We start from the raw sequence: 14,168 nt of genomic DNA on the forward strand, positions 1-14,168 counted from the left end.
GACTTGTCTTGCTTCAAGTATCATAATTATATTTCTTTTAATGTAGATGACATTTGAATCATGTTTGGAATAGGATGCAAAGATGCAAGTGTGAAAGGCAACATTCAGTTACAGCGGGGTGCCCACTTTCCACTTTACTTTTGATACATTATATACACACACAACAAGGTTCTCAATATATTTTAACTCAACGCTGTCCTTTCTGAGATGCAATAACAACATCTGTTTCTCAATTAACTGTAAGCAGTGTGTTTCGTGTCCGATTCCATCAAGGCTTGCAGACAAAAAAGACCAGACACCAAATCTGTGGCTTTTAGGGATTTCTGTTTTGGTTCATTTTGCTAGCCCAACACTTGTTAACAGGTAACTAATCACTTCATTTTTTAAGAAAAAGAATGCAAAATGACGTGAAATACAAGAAGCCTTTCAGTCCAATGCTCCATTGGCTCAGTGAGCTTTGGCTCTGCTTTTCAAAGGGTTATCCAATTAGACAGTAGGGCCGCCCCCGACTAAGAATTTTCCTAGTCGACCAATAGCTGTCATTTAGGGCCATTAGTCGACTAGTCGCCCGCATGTTTACGATATTTATTTGATTATTAAATTATACATTTCGGCGAGGAAACACAATGGTTTGAGTTCAAAGTCTGAGTAACAATAGCATCAGTAACATTAACACTGTGCTACAAAGCTGCTCAGAGGTAGAGCGGGTCGTCCACCAATCGGAAGATCAGCGGTTCGATCCCCGGCTCCTCCAGTCTGCATGTCAAAGTATCCTTGAGCAAGATACTGAACCCTAAATTGCTCCTGATGATGCTTCCATCGGTGTGAGTGTGTTAAAAACTTAGCAGCTGGCACCATGTATGGTAGCCTCGGCAACCAGTGTATGAATGTGTGTGTGAATGGGTGAATGTGACTCGTAGTGTAAAAAGCACTTTGAGTGGTCGGATGACTAGAAAGGCGCTATACAAATGCAGGTCCATTTACCATTTACATTACAGAGAAATACAAAACCATACTAATGAAACCTTACCTAATATAGGCCTATATTTTATCTACAAGTGCACATCACACACTGAGTGAGCCGCCTGTTAATGACACTGTGGGCTAATGGGCATGTAGCTACTGACATGTTTCAGATGATACGTCATGTTTGTAGTCGACCAATGAAGATGAGTTTACATATCACCTTGGGTTCGTCCTTCACCTTCTCAAAATGATCCCACACTTTGGATTTCCTGCCTGACATGTTATTAACTAGCCTGTGGAATAACCACAGGTACCAGCCCTGGAAATTAGGGGCCGTACACATGCCATGTCTTTAATCACCTGGAAAACACGAGGTCAGGTGCTTACCTTAACAAGCACTGTATAGTCTATCTACAGTGCAACCTGAGTGCAGAGCTGATCTTCTTCCAGGACCTGTTTATAAGTGTGTAGGCCTATCGTCCGTGGGACAGATGTAAAGCTCTGGGTAGCCCTGCACTAATATGATCAAATTTTCCGTATTTATCAAACTGAATATTTACAGAAGAAGGGAAAGATATCTGTCGGCTGTGATTGGTTTGTAATGTGACTCCTGTCTGACTGCTGAGCGTGGCGTCTTCCTGTGTCTGTCCTTTCAAATAAGGGTTCTGATTTTGACAAGGTACAGCTCCTTAGTCAATGTGTGGGAAACACTGTAAAATGATCCCAATATGATCATCATTAGGATAATATTGGGAGTCACACTTATTTTGGCCGGGATAACGGTGAAATTAAATTTTTGTAGGTCCTGCGATTTGGATAATACACTTGGCCATACTGTGTTGTGACTTGATATTACTTTAAATTAATTGTGCAGCCCTATAATATACATTTTGTGGACAATCTCTGTGTTGTACAGTAAGTGTGTACTGAATACTAAAGGACTGAACAAGACTCCCTGCAGCATGAGTTGCTGAAGCGAAGGCCTGATTTGTGTCCACGTAGAAGAAAAAAAAAAAATCTATGCTCTGCCTCAGAGCTGGGAAGCAACAAAGAGTTGGCGAGAGACTCTGGCACAATCAGAATGCTCTATTCTTCTATTAAAGGGGGTAGGCCAGCAATTAAATGTTACACATGCAGAGAGTTAGAGGCTGGAGAGAATCAGATTAAAACACTGCCTTCACATACATAGATACAGAGCAAGAGGCAGGCTCTGGCCTCTGTTGCTGTTGTTTACATACTCAGCTCCGACTGGTCAGTTGTTTTCTGATGTCGCTGCTAGAAAAACAGCCATCATTTATTTGGAGTTCCTGTTGCACAGTTTGTTTCCCGAGTACAGAATAGCTGTAACAATGACTCCTGAGCTGGCAAGACCGACAAGCATCTGCGCTGGAAGCCATCCCAACTACTCCTGTTGAGCCGAGTAGTAAACAACTACATGAAAACAAACAAACACAAGCGTGGTCCCATTCACAATAAACAGCAGCCTATTGCTGCCCCAGCTTTTGGGTCCATTCCATACAGTTGGGCCAATGGCACTTGGTTGGACAGGCATATTGGCGGGAACTTAGTACCGCAGAGATCTCTACTGCACAGACTCTGGCTCCAAATAATGCCACCAGTGCAAGACGGCAGCAGCCATATGCAGGCTTCATTTTTGTATGGTGGGAGGAAGTGAAGATCCGTCATCCACCTTTATATACAATCTATGTATTGTCCGTATTTGAAAAGCACGATAAAGTTACACTAACAACCATGGTGATGGTTTGCCGACTACCCCTTTCACCATGTTATGTTAGCATGTTAGCACGTTAGCATTTGTTAATAACAAGGACCAAGGAAAGAAATTGTGGCCGTTAACAACAATAAAAAATTTTGGCCTAACGATGACTCCAGTGGAAATGTTGGGGATCAGCAAAGTTATTAGATTTCAACCCAACAGGGGAATAACTGTCTGAACATTATGTCATGTAAATCCATTCAATAGTTGAGATATTTCAGTCTGGGTCAAATAGGTGCACTGACAGTCCAACATCTCCACACTGCTATGTCTAGAAAGAAATTTTCACTGATGGAGCAGAGACCAAAATTCTCTGACATTTACATCCACAATATGCAGCCTGTTACACTGTTAACTTTGTCTTTTAACAATGCAAGCACACATTGGAGTCATTCCACAAACACACCTTGAGAACTTGCAGGAACTGAAGGCTGCTTTCACAGAGGAGGCAGCGGACAGACGCAGTACTGCTGACAGTACTGGCTTTGTAACAGAAACACTACAGCAGGTACAGCTGCTACCGTTTTCCCACAGCTGTAATATGAAAGTCTATCAGACATCAAATAAAAAGCTCGTCTTTACTGTGGATTCCATAAAGCTGAGCGTCTTAACACTCCAGTCTAGAAAACACAGTTCGGCCACACATTACGAGTTGTCTTACATTTCTGAGGGGAACTGTTCTGTGAAAGTATTTACACCGCTCTACTGCAAATGTTTTTTCTAAACGACTCATTAAGGTTGTTGTCTCCAAAACAAAAGAAAAATAAAACTGACTTTCTGTTTTAATTATAGGCTGTCTTTTAGTACATTCATACCTTAACAAGCATCAAACCCTACTAATGCCTACAGCCCAGGTACCAGAATAAAATGTTGCAATTGTATGTGTCTGTAAACTACACATTACATTTGTACATTTCATATGTTGTTGTTACGATTACATAGGAGAGATGACTACAACAAACAACAAAAGGGGGTATTTTTAAATGAAAGGTTGGAACATTTCAGACATATTTGTAGCAACAAAAGATGTTATTCTTTTTAACAAGAGTTAGGGACATTTCCAGCCTTGTTTGCAGCGACAAAAGCGGTTCTTTTTTTCACGAGAGTTTGGGGCATTTCCAGCATTGTTTACAGAAACAAAAGTGGGTATTTTTTAATGAGAGCTCCAGACTTTCCAGCAGCGTTTGCAGTGACAAATGTAGGTCTTCTTTATCGAGAGTTCAGGACATTTCCAGCCATGTTTGTTGCAACAAAGGCATTTATTTTCTACCAAGAGTTAGGGACATGTCCAGCCATGTTTTTAGCAACAGAAGCAGGTATTTAAATGAGAGTTCGGGGCATGTCCGGCCGTGTTTCCAGCGACAAAAGTGGATATTATTTAACGAGAGTTTGGGACAATTCCAGCAGTGTTTGCAGCAACAAAAGCAGGTATTTTTTTAACAAGAGCTCGGGACAATTCCAGCGGTGTTTGCAGTGACAAAAGCAGTGTTTTTTTAAAGAGTTTTAGGGACATGTCCAGCTGTGTTTGAAGCGACAAAAGCAGGTATTTTTTTAACGAGAGCTCGAGACATTTCCAGCAGTGTCCGGCCGTGTTAGCAGCAACAAAAGTGGGTAAAAGAGTAAAAGAGTTCGGGACAATTCCAGCAGTGTTTGCAGTGACAAAAGCAGTGTTTTTTTTAAAGAGTTTAAGGGACATGTCCAGCTGTGTTTGAAGCGACAAAAGCAGGTATTTCTAACAAGCGTTACGGACATTTCCAGCAGTGTTTGCAGCAACAAAAGCAAAAAATTTTAATGACAGTTAAGAGAATTTTTAAGCCATGTTTGTAGCGACCAAACCAGGCCATAACATGATCTTTTCGTAACCCTAACCAGGTGTTTTTTGTGTCTAAACCTAACCACATGTTAACCACAGTGCTGTCAAGACATAAAATTGAAACATTAAGTTTCAACATATCCAAAGAGAAGAAAAACGAACAATACCAACATCTAGTCTGGTGTATGGGTTGATGTCTAACACCACTTGGTCAAGGTCATGCAGGGATTTCAATTTTCATCCATTTTGAGTGCTTTTAATTTTGTCTTCGTGGCCGCGCGCACACACGCGCGCGCGCACACACGCGCACACACACACACACACACACACACACACACACACACACACACACACACACACACACACACACACACACACACACACACGTCTTTTGGTTTGGCACTGTAAAAGAAGAGCACTTCTTGCAGATTGCATGTAGCTCTACAGAGATTTAGTAATCACAATCGATGGGTATAATGACTGTAAATAGAAAATTGTTGCAGTAAGAGAAGTAGCAGGGTACAGCAGTGCTCTCCAACCAGCACAGACCAGCTGAAGAGCAGAGACGCTCGCTGTTTATTCTTTGATTCTCAAGAGTTCAGCTGCTCTTGACATAATATGGGTGAATGATGTCCAGGCCTCCACGTAAAACTGTTTATGACATTTATTATTATTTTATTATAAAGACACAGCAATGCTAATACACACATAAACCTGCACACATTCACACAAAGATACACACACATAAAAACACACACAATGCTGATTTCATTTCCTCCCCTGCCTTACTCAAGTGATTTCCCAGAGGGGCCGAAGGAGCTGGGAGCTGTTGACGTGTCCTCTTTTTCAGTAGCTGCATGGGTCGCAGCTCTGGTATGATTACCAAAGCCCACGTGAAGAAGTGTTACAGCCGTCAGCACATTCAGCAACAATAAGTGGGCAAGAGAAACACAAGTGAGGCTGGAATCGCTAATTTACACCAAGCAGACCATATAAAACATGCAAACACAAGTCCAAATGACTTGAGAAAATCACACAAAGGAAAATCCACGCAAAAAAAATCCATACTAATAAAACACTGCTACTAGCACATTTCTGAGAACACGGCCTATTTTTGTTCTCCTCACACACAACTGGACAAAACACAATTTTGCTGTAAGATTCAGCAATTTCACAGGTACATCAGGACAAGATACAAGGCAGCCACATGATGGCATGGATGGATTTCTGAATGGACCTACTGGCCACAGGCCCCAGACAACCAAAGTGCCAGGGGCACCCCTGGCCTTTAGCTGCAAAATGTCACTCAAATTAACATGTACTGACCAGGAAGGACCATGAAGAGACACAAAAAGACCACAGCGACTGCAAAAGGAACTGTGAAGGGACACAGATTAACTACAAAAACAGGAAAAACAACTAAATTACCTCAGAGACACAAAATAACCATTGGGATACACAAACAGGACCTCAAAGAGAAACAACACAACTGCAAAGAGACAAACAACCTAGAAGAGAGACAAAATTACAAGGATACACAACACGACTGCAGAGTGACAAAACAACCACGCGGATACACAAAATGACCTCAAAGAGACACAAAACAACCACAAGGATGCACAAAATGACCACAAAACAACAAGGACACAAAAAAATGACTACAAATATACACAAAATAACAACAAGGATACACAAAATGGCCTCAAAGAGACATAAAACATACACAAAAATACACAAAATGCATGATGACTACAAAGAGATGAAAAGCAACAACAACAAAAGAGGTAAAACCACCACAGTCTATGTGTCTTCCTCATATGTAGGAGGGGTGTTGGGGCCTTTTGCATGTCTATACCCAGGTGTCAACTGTCTCATAATCTGCCAATGATCCTGTGAAGCATTTTATTTGTGATACAAGCCCATCATACTAGGTGCCACAGTCTTATTTGTGGCATTTAATGCTAAGGTTGCATACAAAACACAACATGAATGCGTAAGTGGGAAGGTGAACTGCTCAGTAACAATGTCACAGCCTCCAGACAGTTCAACACAGTGCATTCTAAATACCAGCCTGTGAAGAGCATCACACTGCCACAATAAACCAACCAAAAGTGAAACAGGTTTCCTTTCTGCTTAGCAGACACTGTGCAGACTTTCTGATTGATTCGTCCGGGGTTAATAAGAACAAAAGTGAAGACACTACAGTAATTTGTTGCATGTCATTCATGTAGTCGCTGTTTTTCAAGGTGCAGCGCTGCACAGAGTCAATTCATTTTGAAGTCATCCTTCAAGCAGATTCAAAGGAACAATTCAGCCTTGTGCCTTGTGAATGAGGGATTAAACGCCTTGTGAACAGGGTGAAATGAGCACCACTTCAGGCGGACATGAAACCATCGCTTGTTTAAATTAGACACCGTGTCATTTTGAAGTAATGAACACCATGTTTTGTTGCATGTTTTTTGGCTTGGCTTTTCACTATTTTCTGCCATTTTATAGATCAAACGATTAATCACCTAATCAAGAAAATACTTTGCAGATTAACTGAAAATAAAGATAATTGTTAGTTGCAGGTCCTTCACCATGTTCATCACAACAAGCTCCTATTCTTACTGAATAATACATTCAATTTTGTTTTGTTTGATCATTTTGTCAACAAAATGTGGGAAACCACTGAATACTGTTCATTTATTTTAACCAGGGCTCAAGGGAAGCAGCTAACTGTTCAAAACCCCTGAAATATTTAATTTGCAATATTAAAGCAGAAATGAAGATACTGATCATCACGGACCTCAAAGAGACACAAAAGGACTACAAAGAGACAAAAAACAACCACAAGGATACACAAAATACAAAAGGACATCAAAGAGACACAAAACGACTACAAGGATAGACAAATCGACTGTAGAGAGACATAAAATCAACACAAGTATATACAAAAGGACTTCAGAGAGACACAAAACAACTGCAAAGTTACAACATGGATACACAAATAACCTTTAAGAGAAACAAAAGGACTACAAAGAGACATAAAACTAGCACAAAGATACACAAAGGATATCGAAGAGAAACAAAACAACCTTAAAGAGACACAAAATTACCACAAGGATATACAGATGACCTTAAAGATACACAAAACAACCACAAGAATACAGAAGAGGACATCAAAGAGAAACAACAGAACTGGAAAGAGACATAAAACAAGCACAAGGATACACAAGGGGATCTCAAAGAGAAACAAAACAACTACAAAGAGACATACAGCAACCTCAAAGAGACACAAAATTACCACAAGGATACATACATTGACTGCAAACAGACACAAGAATATGCAAAATGACTTCAAAGAGACACAAAATTATGACTTGTGCAGCAGTTGCAGTACAAATGAATAAATCAATTAAAAGGCACCACACACACACTATCATGACACTGGGTCAGAGGAGAAACCAGAGCATAGACACTTGTCTGTCATGGGACGGAACTAAAACCAAATCCTCTGATTATTGGGGACCGCTTGGGTCGTCTACAGAGACCCTCACTGGGACCCTGGACCCCAGTTTGAAAGGCCCTACAGTTAAATATGTGGGGTATGAGGACACCGTATTTTACGACAGGTGCATGACACGGATCAATGGCACGTTATTGACGCGCATTTCAGTGCAGCTTCTAGTTTCACGGTGCAAAGTGCGTGCCCGCGCGCGTGCGTAACGTGGTCACAATCCAGTGCAGCTGCAGAGGAGTTAATATCCTTACGAGCCCGACGGTGAGCCTCTGACTGGACAACAATAAAACACGGCGAGGAAACACGTGCACTGTGAGACATCTGCATTGCACACACGCAGCTTCACTTCCCCATATTTCCCCAGCGCCGACCCACGAGCCGTGGCCACAAACACTCATTTACTTGAGATGATCTTAAAAGTTTCACTCACCCAAATGAGTGCTCGGGCGTGTGTGAGCCCCTTGGAGCGGTCCAGTCACAGAGATCCGGAGGGATGGACGCTGTTTGGTCCACTCTGCTCACAGCTGACCATCAACACAGACTCAGAGAGGCGTCAGACACGTCCAAGATCCCGTAGCGAGAAGTGTTGCAGATCAGCTGCTGACCTGAGATGTGTCCCATGTGTCACACCCTCTCTTCCGGAAAACACGGACAGCCCAGCCTACAGTGAGGACACCCAGCGGCTGAATGTAGACACAGCCCGCAGCTGGCTATTGTTGCACCACTGCAATGTGCACACACATATACATAAAGGAAGAGAGAGAGATAGAGAGAGCAGGAGAAGAAGAAGGGCTGCTCACACACACTTTGAGACTGCTTTAGCGCACGTCGACTGCACACGGATAACCCCAACTTTTATTATCCGACAAGAGATGAATTCACGGGTCCTAAGATCCGCCCTGTTCCTGCAGTATGACCAACACCGTGTCATCACACACTGCCCCATCACTATATCTGATTTATATAATAGAATACAGCAATAAATGAGCAGGGAATTGAATAATGCGTTTTATAACCACAGATACTACACGTGGAATCATCTCCATTAAAGCTTGGATTAAACAAACAGTGAATCCATGGTGCAAAATGCAGATAGCGCCTCTAGTGGCCATGTTTCTATTTCCCAAATTGAGACAATTCAAATAATCGTCTCAGTAATTAGTGAAGATAAGCAGAACGGTCATTTCTGACTGCGGAGCTAATTACCGACTCCACTGCAGCATTGTAGGCAATAATTTCATCAACTGTGGCCATCACAATCAATTACATTAACCAGCAGATACGTTTAACCTTTGTTTCCCCATGGGATGTTTGCTTCAGTGCTCCTATAAGTCACATTCACACGCATGTACACTTAAGAGCATTAGACTGAATCACACTCGAGTCTTCTGCTGTCAGACACTGAGCAGCTCCAGATGGAGACAGAAATAAAACAGTTAAAAAATATTACATCTTTTCATTCTCCCTTTGGAGGTCTCAAGGCTCCACATCACGCATGTAAGCTGCATATTGGACCCAGACTGGCTTCTAGTTTTCATGTCTTAAAGCTGTGGTTCCCAACTGGTGGGTCCTGGTCCAAAAGTGGGTCCCGGCTTCATTCTACATGGACCACAAGTGACTTTGGAACATGTCAAGTTTCTAAAAAACACACTTTTTTTTTAAGTACAGTGAATTTCCGGCACAGATCTTTTAATTTGAAGTGCCGTTGCCTGCTGTAGAGTTAGTGACTAAGGGACAGCCACGTGACAGAGATATATGGTGCTGAATACACTGACCTGTGTGGACCTTGAAGAAATGGCGAAGGAGAAATCTGGACCCCGTGGTTGGACCATTTGGGAATCACTGCCTTAAAGCATCTTATCTTTTTTTTTTCTTTTTTTTTAACTGCGACATTTTTGTGTTCCAGCAGGGATTTTGCCTCCAAAACTGGGCATTTTAAGCCCAAACAAAATCTTTTTGTAACCATAACTAAATTTTTCCATTGCTGAAACATAAAAGTTTTTTTTTTCTGAATTTGCCTTTAACTGATAGGACAGCATTGAGTGTGAAAGGCGGGACGCCATGCAGCAAAGGGCCATGGGCTGGAACTGAACCCACGGCCACTGTAGCAAGAACACTGCCCCTGCATATGGGACACCCACTGAGCTTCTGGGCACCCGAAACATAAAGGTTTTAACGTATCCTACATAATAGTTTACAAGTGTAACATATCCGTATTTTGCATAAACATACAATGTTTACATTATTTTTGGTGACTGGGTGAAAGATACATGACCTCATCACTATGAATCCTGCTGTGTTTTAAACAGAAAATTAGCATTAAAAATAAAGCTGCATATTGCTTTCACTTGCTACCAAAACATATAGACAACCAGATCAAGATCTTTATGTCACGAGGTGGTGGTGCTCGGGGACACACTACTGCTTCTGTCCACAGGGGCCACAAAACTCAACACAGTTACTTTAAACTCAGATTTAAGGTGAGTGCAGAAAAACTCAAATACATCATTGTTCAAGCTTTACAAATTTGAGTGGAAGGGGACATGTTCTGGCTTAAAATATCCAGTTTTGGGGGCACAATCCCTGTTGGAAAGGAGCGATGTCTTCGTTGAAAACACAGCCGCGTTTTGCACCACTATCCCAGCGAGAAACACAGCAACTTTTCACATAAAAACAGAATGCTTTCTTGCAATGCAACTATCCTGACAGGAAATGCAGTAATATTTCAGTAAAAACATCTGCTTTTTGTGGCAACATCCCTGCTGGAAAAGCCATCACAGGTTGCTAAAAAAACCACCCATGACTGGGGGCTAAAAACCCAGTGGACACACAGCAATGGCTCGCTGAAAAACAACCAGTTTTGTTGTTTTTTTGAACAAACCGTCTGCAGCAGTCTGCAGCTTGGCAGGCTCCTTTGTCGATGACACATCATCCACCATCCCCTCCACCTCCTCACGACAAAGTCAGCTCATATATACATCACTTTAGAAACACTGACAAGGCATACATATGAAACGTTGACATATATATGACACTTGCAAATGTAACATACACGTGATTTGCAGAGATGTACAATGCCAGCATTTTCTTCTGGTGGCTGATCAGAAACACCCTGAGTCAAGAGACCCTACTGAATTTGAAATGTAAATATTTACTGCAGTGGCTCTTACATAGAGTCTCTCTGTCATGCTTTGACATTTGGATGTGAGTATAGGCAAATATTGTATTGAGTCCACAGTTTCGCCCCTAATTCATATTCAATAGAAGTCTAAGAACACAAGCAAATACTCCTGAGAGAGTTCAGTCCGGGGTCGCCCACTTTAAGAACTATTTTTTGTTCATTATACATGACATATAACACACCCCTCTGCTGTGTGTTCTTATGTTTACCCCTCGTCTCAGCTGTGTGGCAGTACAGTGATGGATCACTGAAGGGAGACACATGATAACACACTAGCGTGATAACTGAGCACACACTATAATCTAACATGCAGCACATAACTGATGACATTGACATGTGGTTAAAACATCCACACTATTCGAGGGAAGCCAGTCTGAGGACGGACTGCATGTCAGTAGTAGACTAACACATGCTGACAACTCTTGCGGGCCGGTGTCAACATGAGTCAGTCTCTCTGAATGAAATACGTTTCATAATCCCACAGAAACCACAAACCAGCATCTTCCTCCTGAGGACTCCGACTGCCTGTTAATTGAGTTGATGTTATTTTTTTTTTTTTTTCCTCCTGACAGCATGACTTTAATCTAACTAACATAAAGACAGGTCATGAACTCTTAGACCTGAACCAGTGGAGGAGGAAGTATTCAGATCATTTACTGAAGTAAAAGCACTCTACATTACAAGACAAAGTCCTGCATTACAAATGTTGGTTAAGTAAAAGTAAATATAATCAGAAAAGTTTACTTTCAGTATCAAAAGTGTTTGACGCAGAAAAGTTATCCATGTACCTTTTACACTATTATTCATTACTATTAAATTATAATTAATTTCTAAACTAAATTTTATTGGGACAAAGTGGAGCTTACTTTGATCAATTTTATTTATTTATTTTGTGATTTAAAAAAAAAAAAATTGTTATGTATCCAAAACTCATAGGTCAGAAAATTGTTAGAAACATCCATCACAGTTACCTAGAGCCCAAAAATGACACCTCCACATTGTTTGCTCTAAATAACCAATGGTTAGAAAACACAAATAAGCAAACAATAGTTAAATAGAATAAAATAAATAAAAAAAACTACAAAGGAAAAAAAGGAGCAAATCTTTTGAAATATTTGAGAAAATGAAATCATGACATCTTTGTTATTTTTGAGTGTAAAATAATTTAAAATCAAACTTGTTAAGAGTTTCACATTTAACTTGACTAAACTGTTAGGTAGTTTAAAGGAATACCTCACCCCCTAAATGGTCATTTATATGTCAGTTAGTCGCCCTGTGTTACACTGAATTTGTGAGGACAACTGTTTTTCCATGGTGAATAGAGAATCCAAAAATAAAGAAAATTCTGGATGAATTTGAGTGAAAAGGGGGCTACGTTTAACATCAGCAAAATGTATCCAAGCCTTGTCCAGTGGTATGCTCAGCACTTCACAAACAAACAGCCCTTTCTGACGGGAAACAGAACTGAAAGTGAAACTTCTCAAAAGGCCCGTTTCCACTGAAGAAGTTCCTGGTACTATTTCGGGGGCAGGAACTACTACAGGAATGTCCTCTCGCTCGGCCCTCTCAACCGCCGTGTCTCCACTGAGAGAGCGGAGTAGGAGGAAGGTTCCTGTAAAGTTACCGTGCTCTGGATGTGACGTAATCGTTGCGCGACCATTTACCGGGGCGACGTAGGGACGCCGTTAGCTGATAGCCCTTAGCAGTGTCTGTAATAACTAAATGGCCCGTGAAAAAAAAAAAAAATTTCCAGCGGCTGTCTTAGTTACAACATGATTGAGCTATCTGGAGTAGTTTCATGTCGTATCCGACAACGGGAGGCTTTTAACAGATGACATCCTGATGTTAGCTTTGCTGCTGTTAGCTGTACCTGTCAGCTGCAGCCACTGATGCTTTCTAGACATCGTGATTTCCCAAAACTGAATAAATACCACACATAGCAACACAAAACTGCTTTGCTAGCTCAATCATGTTGCAACTAAGATATCCGCTGGAAAGAATATTTTTTTCACGGACCGTTTAGTGAGTTTTTTTACATGGCAGCGGAAGCTATATGAACGAGCTAACCCTCGTCTGCTGAGTTTTAAAAATGCCGGCTATTTTGTTGCTTTCTGTTGACATCACATCCCTTCTTGAGTATATTCAATCAGCACCAAGTAATCCCCAAGCCCCAGCTGGGAGTCTTTCGGGGCCGTTCTGAGTACCTACCCCGAGGCAGGGACTTGTTTAGCCCCGTAAAAGTTCCGGAATTCTGTCCTTCGGGGGTGATTCCTGCGGTGGAGACACGCACCAACGGCCCCGGCCCCGTAAAATTACCCCGAAGTTCCTGCGGTGGAAACGGGCTTAATGCTCTCTTCACAACCAGACTCCATTTACAATAACAGTAATTTTTCTTTGCTGACCATAGGAGCTGCTGGTCTACCTCTGCCTCGATCAGTTAGTGACTTTGACTTTAGTGTGACTTTGGTGAATCCGAACAAACCCTGAAACAAACAAACTAACTCATCGAGGCAGTGGTAGACCAGCAGCTCCTGTGTTCAGCGAGGTAAAATTACTGTTTTTGTCAATGGAGTCTGGCTTTGAAGAGAGCATAGTTAAGTTCCACTTGCAATTCCCTGTCAGAAAGGGCCGTCTGTATGGTGAGTACTGAACACACTGGATAGAAGACTTGGATTATACTACACGAGTTGTTTGAGAGTTCATAAACAGATATTTTGATATAGTTTCACTGCAGTTAAACATGAACCCCTATGACTTTAATTCATCAAGAATTTTCTCTGTTTTTGGATTCTTCGTTCACCGTGAAAACAAGCAAGAACATCATATTTTCTAACATGAATTAAAACGTAACATGGGTGAGTAACTGATATACAAATGATCATTTGAGGGGTGGGGTATTCCTTTAATAGATCTCACAAGCTCTTCACAT

The 14,168-nt window shown here is 41.4% G+C and overlaps 1 protein-coding gene across 2 annotated transcripts in view; it reads right to left on the reverse strand.

Annotated features, from left to right (window-relative positions):
• camkk1a (calcium/calmodulin-dependent protein kinase kinase 1, alpha a) overlaps positions 1-8,895 on the reverse strand; it is a 103,597-nt gene extending 94,702 nt beyond the window's left edge. For both annotated transcript variants that reach the window (XM_033634032.2, XM_033634024.2), the window contains exon 1: positions 8,489-8,895. The gene's annotated coding sequence lies outside the window, so the exon portion shown is untranslated. The remainder of the gene's footprint in view (positions 1-8,488) is intronic.
• Between the last annotated feature and the right edge of the window lie 5,273 nt (positions 8,896-14,168).

This window comes from Epinephelus lanceolatus, chromosome 11, assembly GCF_041903045.1.
Source record: "Epinephelus lanceolatus isolate andai-2023 chromosome 11, ASM4190304v1, whole genome shotgun sequence".
NCBI lineage: Eukaryota > Metazoa > Chordata > Actinopteri > Perciformes > Serranidae > Epinephelus > Epinephelus lanceolatus.